This window comes from Urocitellus parryii, assembly GCF_045843805.1.
Source record: "Urocitellus parryii isolate mUroPar1 chromosome 13 unlocalized genomic scaffold, mUroPar1.hap1 SUPER_13_unloc_11, whole genome shotgun sequence".
NCBI lineage: Eukaryota > Metazoa > Chordata > Mammalia > Rodentia > Sciuridae > Urocitellus > Urocitellus parryii.
In genome coordinates, this window is record NW_027551763.1 from 692132 (window position 1) to 703906 (window position 11775).

Here is an 11775-nt window from a genome sequence, read left to right on the forward strand (position 1 = left end):
GGCATCTAGATGCTAGCTATAAATGAACTTGTATGTTCTCAAGGTAGGCATCATTTTTTTTAAAGCAAGAAACATGTTTCCCCTCTGGTCTTTTCTTCACAGAGAAAACCCAGCAGTGGCCAAAGGTACCAGGACTCAGTGCTGCAGTGAGCTGCAGGCATCAGCACAGATGGGCGGCCAGGCAGCCAGACATTTCCAGAAAATCTTTTGTTTAAAGTTCTTTGCAAATCATGAGTTTAAAGCAGATACAGTGTTATTTGTGATACTCTAAATGTCCCATCTGCCCTCTTCTGGACGTATATGGAGCTACTAAACGTGTGGTACTAAGAAATCAGACTCCAGGACCAGAGTTCCTAGAAGCAACTGTGTACCCAGCTTGATTCTTTGCAGCCATTTAACCTTTCCATCAAGGCTGGACTCCCAGAGGAGAAAAGATAGACCGCCTTTCAAGAGTTACAGCAAGTGACTTAAAAGCCAAAGACCCTGAGGTAGGCAGTTATGCTTCCTTCACCACCCCTCCAGGGCGGGCCTGAGGGTGCGCCCCTGCAGCTTGTACCCCACCTTACTAACCAGCACCACCTTGCTGGCTCCTTGCCCTCTACTGGTGTGTGGAACAGTGCCTCATGTTCATAAGGTTGAACTCGGCTCCAAGGGGGTCCAGCTTGAGCAAGCCATGCTTTGTGAACACCTTCTGGATCTGCACCTCGGTCAGTACCAGCCCCTTATATAGGCTTTTCAGGGGAGGGTTTTCATCTGTAATCTCTTTGGAACACTCTGCATTTCTTTCTCCAAAATGTCTACAACCTCCAGCAAGTCTTTGCAGAAGCCCTGGATGCCATGTAATTTTGCCTCTTCCACCAGTTTTTGGCTCCTCTGTCTAAAGTTCTCAGTATCTGCCAAAGCTCTTTTGTATTTTTCCATAGTGTCAGCTCCTATTCCAACTTGACCTTCTCTTCCAAGGACGCTCTGTCTTCTGCTCATTGTGACCCACATTCTCTTCCAGGCTTTGGGCATTGTTCTTTTGTTTTGTAGCTGTGTACAACAACCAAGGAGAGGGCCTGAGAGACAATGCCAAAGCCGGGATATTGTGCTGCACCAGCCTCACACACCGAGCCACCATGACTGCCGCTGTGGCCTCCATCATGCACATACTGGCCAGATTTATTCTTAAAAATACAGAAAAGATAAACAATCAAAAGAAGGAAACAAAAATACAATCACAAATCTTAAAATATTAGTATATTTTTTTCAAAAACACCACTTATGCTAAATTCTTTTCCATAATATAGATTTCTGTTTATTCTTGCCTCAGCACTTTTGCTATTGCACGTTTATAATGTGTCAATAACTAAAATTCAGATATCCATGCTCCTCTACCTACTTCCCCTCCCCACTGCCCTTTGCTTTAAATTAAATTGTTATATCTCTATAAGACTCTTGGAAAGAACTTTGTATCTATCACCCCAACACAGGAAAAATTCCTGCCTGTGAGTTTTCTGTTGCTTCAACTTCCCTTTAAAAAAAACAGATTATACAAACCTTCTTCTGGGAGAAGCACCCACCATGTTTTTTTATGTGTTTGCTCACTTGTTTATTGTGACCTGCGCATCTTGTTCAATGACACTCCCCTATCCCACCTATCTAGGAGCTATTAGTGTCTCTTCACCTTGTAGTGCAGGCAACAGGCGCCTGCACCGAAAGGAGAAATAAGCTTCCTTAACCTAGAAATAAAGAACAAAGAAAGGGAAGGAATTGATAAAGGCAGGAATGGAGGAAAAAAGTAGGGTGGGAAGGAGGAAGGCAGGAAGAAAGAGGGATTTCTTCTAATATGGTCCCTTTCCAGTTTTAGATTTCACCACACCCTACCTCACCACCAGCCCATATAACTTAACCAAAGAATCTTTGTAGCCTAAAAAGAGCCTTAGTCTGACAGATGGCAGCAGAATGGTCTCTGAAATGGTAGCTGTACTACTAAGAGAAAACAAGAAGACTTTCATTCTGCATTGCCTGCATGCTGACTCCACTCTAGTTTGATAAAAAATTACAAAGATACTTAAAGTCTTTGTCACCACATTAAAATGCACAAAATTCTGTTTTCTAAGGTTATCAATGTTGGTAAAATGTGATGCATAAATTGCAAAATCAAATTATTTATTTCTCAAGAGCTTATGAAGAAATAATATAGATTTTTTTTTGTTATAATAGAGTTTTGGAATAGAAAAAAAAAAGTATTATCCTGATGAAAAAATTCTAAGATCTAATACTTCCTTTCTGTTAAAAAAATTATCAAAAGCCTTAAAATAAGATAAAGGCCATATGTCTGTTGTTATTGTATTTTTTCCTCATTTTTTAATTGGTGCATTATAGTTGTACATATGTACTGAGCATTGTTTGACAGACACATTCAAAAATTCAGTTCTCTTAGGGATGTATTTCTGTCACACTTAGTATTTACTGTTTGATTAGGACCTAATTCTGGGAACATATTAAGTTATATATATTTTTTTCACTAAAGGTGCATATTTTTCCCTCTGAAAAAAGATTGTTTTATTGCTCTATATTATATTAATCAAATTTGTCTCTAACTTAGCAACTTAATTCAGCATCTTTTTGAGATGGATGATAATACTACTGTTTATAAAGTTCTCAAACCATTGTATCATTTTGCCAGTGTTCATTTTTAATGACTAAAAGTCTTTGACATATTTTCAATTTTTTAATATTTACTTTTTAGTTGTATTTGGACACAATACCTTTATTCTATTTATTTATTTTTATGTGATGCTGAGGATTGAGCCCAGGGCCTTGCATGTGCTAGGCAAGCATTCTACCACTAAGCCACAAACTCAGCACATACTTTCATTTTATATTTGTGTGAGATTCATATTTTAAATTTTTGAAATTATATTTTATATTTAAATATATTTTATCTTTCATATATGTCTACATGCACAAAATGACTAAATGAGGTTATTCAAGCAGTATTAATAAAATAATTCTATGTTGGTTTTAATTCTAAAAGTGTATACGTGGATGCATATATGTACATGTATATTTATATGTTAAGAACATTAATACCTTTTAGAAAAAACATACACAACAATTAATGTCTGAAATGAATTTGCTGAAAAAATATTAAAGAAAATAAAATATATAGTTATATATTGTATCTTATTCTGGAGTAAATAATGTATAGAAACATTTTTCTGAAAAACTAAAACTTGGAATCTAGCTTTTGAGTTTAAGGCCTGGAAAATTATTTTAAGATTTTGTTCCCTCAGAGTATATGCAACAATTTTTTATCAATTTTTAATTCATAATTTAAATACTTATAAATAAAGTAGTTAACAAAATATTTTATAATAGTAGTCATTCACCATGTAAAAATGTGGTTTCTGATTATTTCTGGCTTTTAAAATGTTACTGTGACATCATTGGATAATCTTAAGGGGTAGTTTAATTCTCTTTGAAAGTATGGACCTCGGTAACAGATCTAATATTTTATATCTAATATTTCAAATATAAATTTATTTTTATGGCCCTCTTAGTTCCATATCAGAGTCTTAGAAAAATTTTTATTTAAAGAAAGTTATTAACAAGTAATCTTAGTTTGAGGTTTTTTAACATTAATAGAGAATAAAAATGGTCTTAGGATGTATATTTCATATTTATTCCATTGTGTCAATTATCATCAAATATCCCAATAATCAAAGTTCTGTTGGCATGGAAACTGGTAGAAATATACTGGTCAATTGTACTAGCCTTCATCAGTTTTCCCTACACACAATAAAATTCTTCAGCATTTGCTTTTTTCAGAATTTTTCTAGTTTATGGCAGTATGTTATTTAAAATGTAAATTGATCCACATGTGAAATATTAGCCAAATAGATTTTAATAATAGGTATGAACTTCAAATTTGGTATGCATATTTTATAAAAACGAGTTATGTTGATGTTGTAGTAGTGGATTATGGCTATGATGACAAGGTTGGAGAATCTGATTCTAGACCAGCACTGTCTAATATGGTAGACACTGGCCACATGTGAATATATATATGCAAGACGAAATTAATTAAAATTAAATAAAATTCAAAATATAGTTCTCAATGGTACTAGCTACATTTCTAATGGTCAATATCCTTATATTGTTGCTGGGTATGATATTAGACAATGCAGTTATAGAAGATTTTATTCACTATCGAAACAGTTCAGGTCTAGACTTCTGACATGTAATATGCTTCTTTCTCTTTTCAAATGTTAAAGACAAATTTGTTCTGATCTATCTTAAACAGTATGAGATTGGACAAATATAAGAATGCAAACTACAGATTCTTACTTTATTGAGCATGGAATTACTGTCTGAATTACACATTTATCTCTATATTAAGTATACAAAAATTATCTACCTAGATTAAAATGTATAGAATAAAATTCATTCATTCATAAAACTTCTTAAAATTGTTTCAATTTTGAATAACATTTTAATATTAATTAAAATTAATAAATATTCAATAAAAGAGATACCCACAGAAAATACATTTTAGATGAATTCAGAATTCACTTATTACCAACCCCCCCAAATTAGAATATGGATAATTTATCCCATGATATCTTATTTTTTGCAGACTGCACACATTTTTTTCTAATTTCCTTTAATATATGAATAATTTCCATTTCTGGACAAAATGTGCTTGTCCTTACTTAACTAATTACTAAACATACCAATCCCCAGGAATCTAACTGCAAGAATGAACATTAAAATCAGCTGTTGCTCCAGGTATCTTTTTACCTATCCATTCTAATCATAGTCAGGAGAATTAAACTGATAATAATTGCCATAAAGTAATTCAATTTAAAACATTTCTGATATTTAGAAAAAGGAAAAATAAATTATCTATTATTTCCCATCTAGGCATTTCACATGACATCAGTCCTGAAACTTAATCATGTTTTAATACTTTTGTAAATCAAGTTATGTTTCATTCATTTTAATGGAAAGAAAGTAGAAACCCCCTAGAATGTGTGAATAAAGCATCTTTTGTATAAATTTATGGACTTAATGTTTGACATTTAATAACAGGGATTTGCATTAAAAGTAATATAACTTTCTGAAAAAATATTTTTAAGCAGTCAACACAAAGTTCTGTGCCACTTGATTGAAAAACCATGGGAAGACAGAGAAGTTACTGATATGCTTTCATAAAAGAGGTAAGCCTACATTATATGTGAAGGCACAGTTAACTTGGGCACTGAGCTTGAGACTCTGATTATATAAATGCTGTATTAGGAAATAAGATACATGATGAAATGACAACAAATCACCTAAGTCCCATAGGTATCTCATATACACATGATCTCTCATATTAAGAGAGCTTAACCAAATAATATTAAAGCCAAGTATTTTCAAAAAGGAAAAATAGAAACCAAAATTATAATATATATTTTTCATTAAATTATACCAACTTAAAAAACTGCTTCACATTTCAAATGACAGATGAAAGTTCATAATATTGTCTAATTACAGTAATCAAAAAATTACGTTCTAAGTCTGAGAAAATGATTTTATTTCTTTAAAACACATCAACTCCCATCATCTTGTGTTAAATGCACTGTTTTATTTTTAACCATATGTTTGAAACAAAACAAAAATATATTACCTGGAAAGATTTAGTGCTGGTATAAAAGACTGGTTAACTATCAGAAGTTAATTATCAATATAATTAACTACATTAGATGACTGAAGGAGAAAATATAAATGCGTTATCATTTCAGAAGATATTTAGAAAAAGCATATGATATAATAGACACTAAATTTAATTTAAAAAATAAAATCTTGGTAAACAAGAAATAGAAGGATATCATTCTATCCTTATGAAATATATTTACAAAAAATCATATGGTAAATATCACATGAATAGTGACATTTTGGATGTAGTACTATCAAAGCAAGAGTAAGATAATTGTGACTGTTAAGTCAAACATTATACTGGAGATCCTTGCAATAAGACAAGATAAGGAATAAGGGCACAAGAATAAGAACAAAAAAGACAAAAAACAAAAAGGTTTTCTTTAGTAGCAAAAAGGAGAGAAAATTTCTAGGACAAAGGACCAATACACAAAAATTAATAGCTTCCCAGTACACAGTGGAAACTAATTAGAAAATACTATTGTAACAACAGGAACCAAAAAACAACAACAACATAAAACATCAAGCAGGACTTTTGTTGTTGTGAAGGTTACAAACATTGTTGAAGGACATATAAGAAAACCTGATTAAATGTTAACATGCCCTAAGTTCACCAATGGGGGGACTCAATATTATACTTAATTATCCATTAACTGTTGTGGAAATTTAATGCAATTCAAATTAAAATCCCACAGGATTTTATATGCAACCAGAAAGCACTTGACCAAATTAATAACTGTCACATGGAAGAAAAGAAAATGTAAGCACCTACCTCATAACAAAATTAAATTTCCAGTGCTTTAAGAATCTAAAATGTGAAAATTCTTATAAGATCTCATGAAAAGAAAAAAATCTTAAAACTTCAGATATCATAATCATAACAGAAATATTAATACATGTCTTCACCTATACTTCTCAGTAACTTGTAGACAGGCATTTAAAATTACAGAATTAGTTGGAAAAGTCAAAAAAATACATTCATGGTGAGTAGTATATCTAATCAGAAGATTTCTATTCATTGAGAATTAGTTTAATAGGATATTCAAGCACCTAGTATCTTTGTTAGTATCTATATTTTCTACACAAAGCCTGGCATGAAAAGCATAATATATGTCCTCTGAATGAATATAGAATCTCATTTCTGTGGATCATTCCAAAGACATTTCTTTATCATGCTGTGCTTAAATGACTATCAATTATCATTTTTACAAAACTATAGATGTGAAAGGTATAGGGGTAAAGCTGAAACAACATTGCCCTTATGACACAACCTGGAAATAGCTTTTATGAATAAATTACAGATAACAACTTGTTTACTTGTCATTTGTCTCTTTGTCTTAAAATTGAAAAGCAGAATGTGAAAATGCAGCCCTTTCTTGGCAATATAAGGTATCTGGCTTTCTAATTAATTACTTCAAAAGCTGAAGAAACCTTCAGTAAATTCATCTTCTTTATGACTTTGTGTCAATATGTATTGATCTTTTAACATTCAAAACACTCCCTATAATTTCTGTGTCAGTAACAGTACATGACATGTCATTGTTCTTAGCAGAATCAATATTTCCTCCCATCTCCTTTTCATTAGGTTTATTGACTCAATGTGAAGAGTATTGTTCCTCAACATTGCAAGGAGGTGACACCTCTCTGCAACCTCAGGTCACAATTATATCAGACTACCCTTAAGGAATGATTATCTGAGTTATTCCATGAACCCAAACAACAACAAAAAATCTTTTTAAAAGAAAATCATATTTGTCTTTCAATTCATATGATTAAAAACATACAGGCCAGTGGTTCTCAAAGAAGGAGGGAGGAGTGAAAGACATTTTGCTGGCCTCCACACACATGCATTCAGCTATGTCTAGAGGCATTTTTATTATAGCAATTGGGGAGGGGCACACAATTACTGTCATCTCTGGGATGCTACCAACATTTTATAACTCACAGGACAGTTCTGTACATCAAAGATATTCTTGGGAAAAAATGTCAATAGTGCTAAAGTTGAGATGCCTTGATATAGAGATACTGAGTGATTCATGACATGTTTCTCAATCAATTTCATATTTTAAACAATTCCCTGGTCCTCTCTGCTTGATTCCATGTAGTGATGTTAGCAATACAAAACACAATAAAGTTATTCATTACCACTAACTCTTCTATGGCTACTAAATAGATTTTCTGTGCTGTCCTCACATCCATCAATTTAAAGATCAAGTGTTTATAGCAGATAAGCAGATAATGGCTTTTAAGTTTATAAGACAATTATGTAGAAAAGCTTTCATTTTATATAAGCTCATGTAAAAACTATGATTTATTAATTCTGCTTAAAACAATTGTTATTTCTATCAATATGAAGTTCAGAATGTAGTAAATCCTGTCCCAAAACTCCCATTTCATAAAAACTACAAACTTATTCAGGGGAAGACTATAATCATCAATTTTCTTTCTAAAAATTAAATATCTCTTTCTTCCTACAATATTAAATCTGCATATGTCTGCCAAGGCACTCCTATCCATTGGACACTTACTATTTTCAAAACAATGTAAACACCCCCAGAACACAAAAGTAATCTTTCACAAAAATGGGCATGGATCAATCAACTGTGCTTGCTCACAGAAAACAATTACTTTTTTGAAGAACATTAGGTTACAGATGAAGCATCTCCATATCATTTTGCAGAAAGAACTATAAACATGGTAAAACTTAACATACAAAGAATATGGCATGTCTTTGCATTGTTGTTTTAAGACAAACAAGGAAAACATTTTAAGTATGTTGTATGTTCACAAAATGATGCCAACATTGTAATCCTGCCTCAGAATTTCCATAGTTTAACAATCACCCTAAGAGAAATATATGTAAATCATATGAGCACACAATTCAAAATCATGAAATACTAATGGTTAACAAAAATGGTAGGTTAAACTTCATCAGTATTCCAGAATATGCAAATTAAAACAAAGACTCTAAACCTATAAAATGATTGGAGCAGAGTAGAAGACATTCTTTCAAGTTTCTAGTGCAGACATATATCAAGTCCCTACTGTCTACATGGAATGTTCATCCAAATGGACATTTGAAAAGAAAATTTTAAAAATCACCTAATGAACAAATCTTTTATTTTTATTTTTATGGCAAATGTCATGACACTGAAGGATTTTATACTACATCCATGTCCTGGTAGATGGGCTACAGTGAGAGTGCTCTGTTAATCCAGTTCAAATATATTTTCTACAAAGAATAGTTATGTAGAAGTTTAATTTGTTAGAGATTCTATAAATAATGGTATGTTCTTAAAATTTGCTATAGCAAATTAACATGTCACATAGGAAATGGAAGATCACCTCTCAAATTGTATTTGAGTTCAAAGCCCAAATAATCTCCCAATGCCCAGAACTAAATCTTCACAAATCCACTGTATCTAGTACTTTGGTACTTAAAAAATGAGGAGTTGTCCCAGTAAAATATAAAATGTACATTTCATTTTCTTTGGTTCAGTCATTGCAAACCCCAATTCATGTTATACAGAAAAGCAGATCAGGTCAAATTTCACTGGGAAGGAATGGGAAACTAAATTTTGGTCCTTTTTGAAATTATTAGTTTCAAAAATACAGAGAAACATAACTTTTCTTAGTAGAGGCTGTGTATGCCAACTAATGCATTGGCACATTAGCTTCTAGCTCACACCAAATAAATGAATCAAAGAAAAGTAAAAATGCGAAAGTATATGAACAATATATTTACCTTTTTTGTATTTAGTTACCAATTGGTTTCTCAGTGCAACATTTTGCTTGCCACCATTTCCTTACAGAGGTTAAGTCTAACAATATATTATAATAACACAATTTCACTAAGAATATGGTCTCTTGAGATAGTGTTTAAATTATTATACAAATGTTTTAAGATCCCAGGTTAATTATCACATCTGCAAGTTACTATCAGTGCTTTGGTATACAAAAAGAGAAACAAAACAAAACAAAAAAAGCCAGTAATGGTTTAACAATACTACAAAACAGGTGGGTTAATCAATGCACTCACTCATTCATGCTTATCACCACCCATCCCCCAAGAAAATAAAATACATATTTTTCAAACTCACAATTTTAAAAATCACGAAAAATGTTTTCTTCAAATAATTATTCCCCCTCCATTTGTTTTTCCTGCTTTGAAAAAGAGAATTATCTGTTAGCAGCAGCATTTGCTGAATGAAACATTTCTTGAGATAAAGTTGCATGGCAGGTGGAGAAGAAATTTTGCCACTGTTTGCATAGTTATTTGAATTTGACTGCTAAATCTTTCAAAGTATTTCCTTCCACTCTTGAGAAATTAATTAAAAACTTGAGATGGTAGAAATAATTTCCTTTGTTTTCCAGATATATTCAAATTATGCATACAACATTGAATTCTAAAGATGGTAATAGCTTTTCTACTGTCCTTCATCACCCCTCCCAAACGAAACTTGAATGTTAGACCACAAGAATTTTTGCAAACACACACACAGTCTCAACTTCTGTTATGAAGAATTAGGAGAATATTTTTTAAAAAAATCAGACTTAGAATTTCCAACTCCTGAAATGAATTAACATCTATAAAATAAACTTGTCGTGTTCATTGAAAAAAATGGGGAAAAAAAAACCTTTAAATCTTTGAGCATTGAAAGATCTGTCCTCCAACTAAAGTGTAAAATGTTATCAGGTATCTTTATATGAAGAAATTACAAATATCATATGAACCTCTTTTTTTTGGAGATAAAAGAATTTTATTGTCCATCATTATGTTATACAAAAATCTAGAAAGAATAGGTTTGTACAGGAAATCTATCAAATGAATAGTAAATGAGAGCATGATAGCAATAATTTAAATGTGCTTATTCCGCCCCACCCCCATGATGTTAGGATTACATACAATTCAAAGCACACAGTCTGGTGTCAGGGTGGTTTTTGTTCACTGGTCGAAGCTCACCATAATATTAAGGCCTTCAAGTGTCTCTGCTTGCTCCAGCGTCTCTTGACAAAACTTTTGAGGTCTTCAAGAAAATTAATGTACTCCTGGTGCTCCAGGGCTGTGCTGAGTTCCACCACCTCATCTGCAAAAGTGTTGTCCACCCCTCGGTCTGCAAGGAAATCCATTAGGTGGTCATACAAGGCCCAGTCTAAGGAATCTGTGTTCAGAGTGTAAATACTCTTTCCATTCAGACTCGCCAGTGGTTTGAAAGTTAACTTCCTTAATAGAAAAAATGTCACTCTCGGCTTCCTCTTCTTGTCCAATCTCTTCATCTGGATGCTGACAGTCTAGTACAAGAGCTTTCTGGCTATTGCTCTTTGTAACTTCAACCACACAACTGGGAGTGGATCAGTTCAGGCTCCTGTACTTCAACCTTCTGCCCTTCTGAGGCCTCTTCCTCACCATCAAATGTTGTTGGGATGCTATTGTTAATGTTGAAAGTAATCTTTTCCCCAGCAACTTTCTGCACTGCTTTAGCTTCTGTCCCATTCACTCCAGACATCTTGGGAAGGGACTTATGCTTCTGGATTTTCTTTTCTTCCTTAATTTCATTTGTCAGGAATTCGACAAAAGCTTTATCTCCTTCCATGCTCAGCGTGTGGCAGCCAGAGCCGCAGGGCCCAGAAGGCTGCAAGAGGCCTCGCTGCTGCTCCGACCTGGCTCATATACAGAGCAGTCTTTAGGGCCCTATGCTTGGCCCCAGGTGCCCACTGCAGCAGTTGCCAGAGGCAAGGGGCGGGTGTGACAGCACAGAGACAGGCTATGGCGGCGCCAGGGGCTCTGGGAAGGCAGCTCAGCAGAGGAAGCATCCGAAATTGGTGGCGCAAGTGTGCGAGCGCAAAGGACAACCCCGGCCAAGGCCTGAACCTCTTTCCAGAAGACATAAATTACTTGCTGCTTAAGAAGCTATAAAAGAACATATCTTCTTAATGTGGTGTTTGCCTAAAAGGATTCCAGAGAGACAAAGTTTTAGATGGTTATTTGTATTTTTAATGACATAATTAGATATCTATCTGTGTGAAATGATTTTATTAATGGAAACCTGTAACTTGGTGATATTTTATAAAATAGCTGCTATCTTCCCA

The 11775-nt window shown here is 33.3% G+C and overlaps 2 pseudogenes; both read right to left on the minus strand.

Moving 5' to 3' along the window:
* Nucleotides 1-507: 507 nt before the first annotated feature.
* On the minus strand, nt 508-1120 carry LOC113178206 (grpE protein homolog 1, mitochondrial pseudogene; annotated as a pseudogene).
* A 9524-nt stretch (nt 1121-10644) lies between these two features.
* Nucleotides 10645-11499, minus strand: LOC113178204 (complement component 1 Q subcomponent-binding protein, mitochondrial pseudogene; annotated as a pseudogene).
* Between the last annotated feature and the right edge of the window lie 276 nt (nt 11500-11775).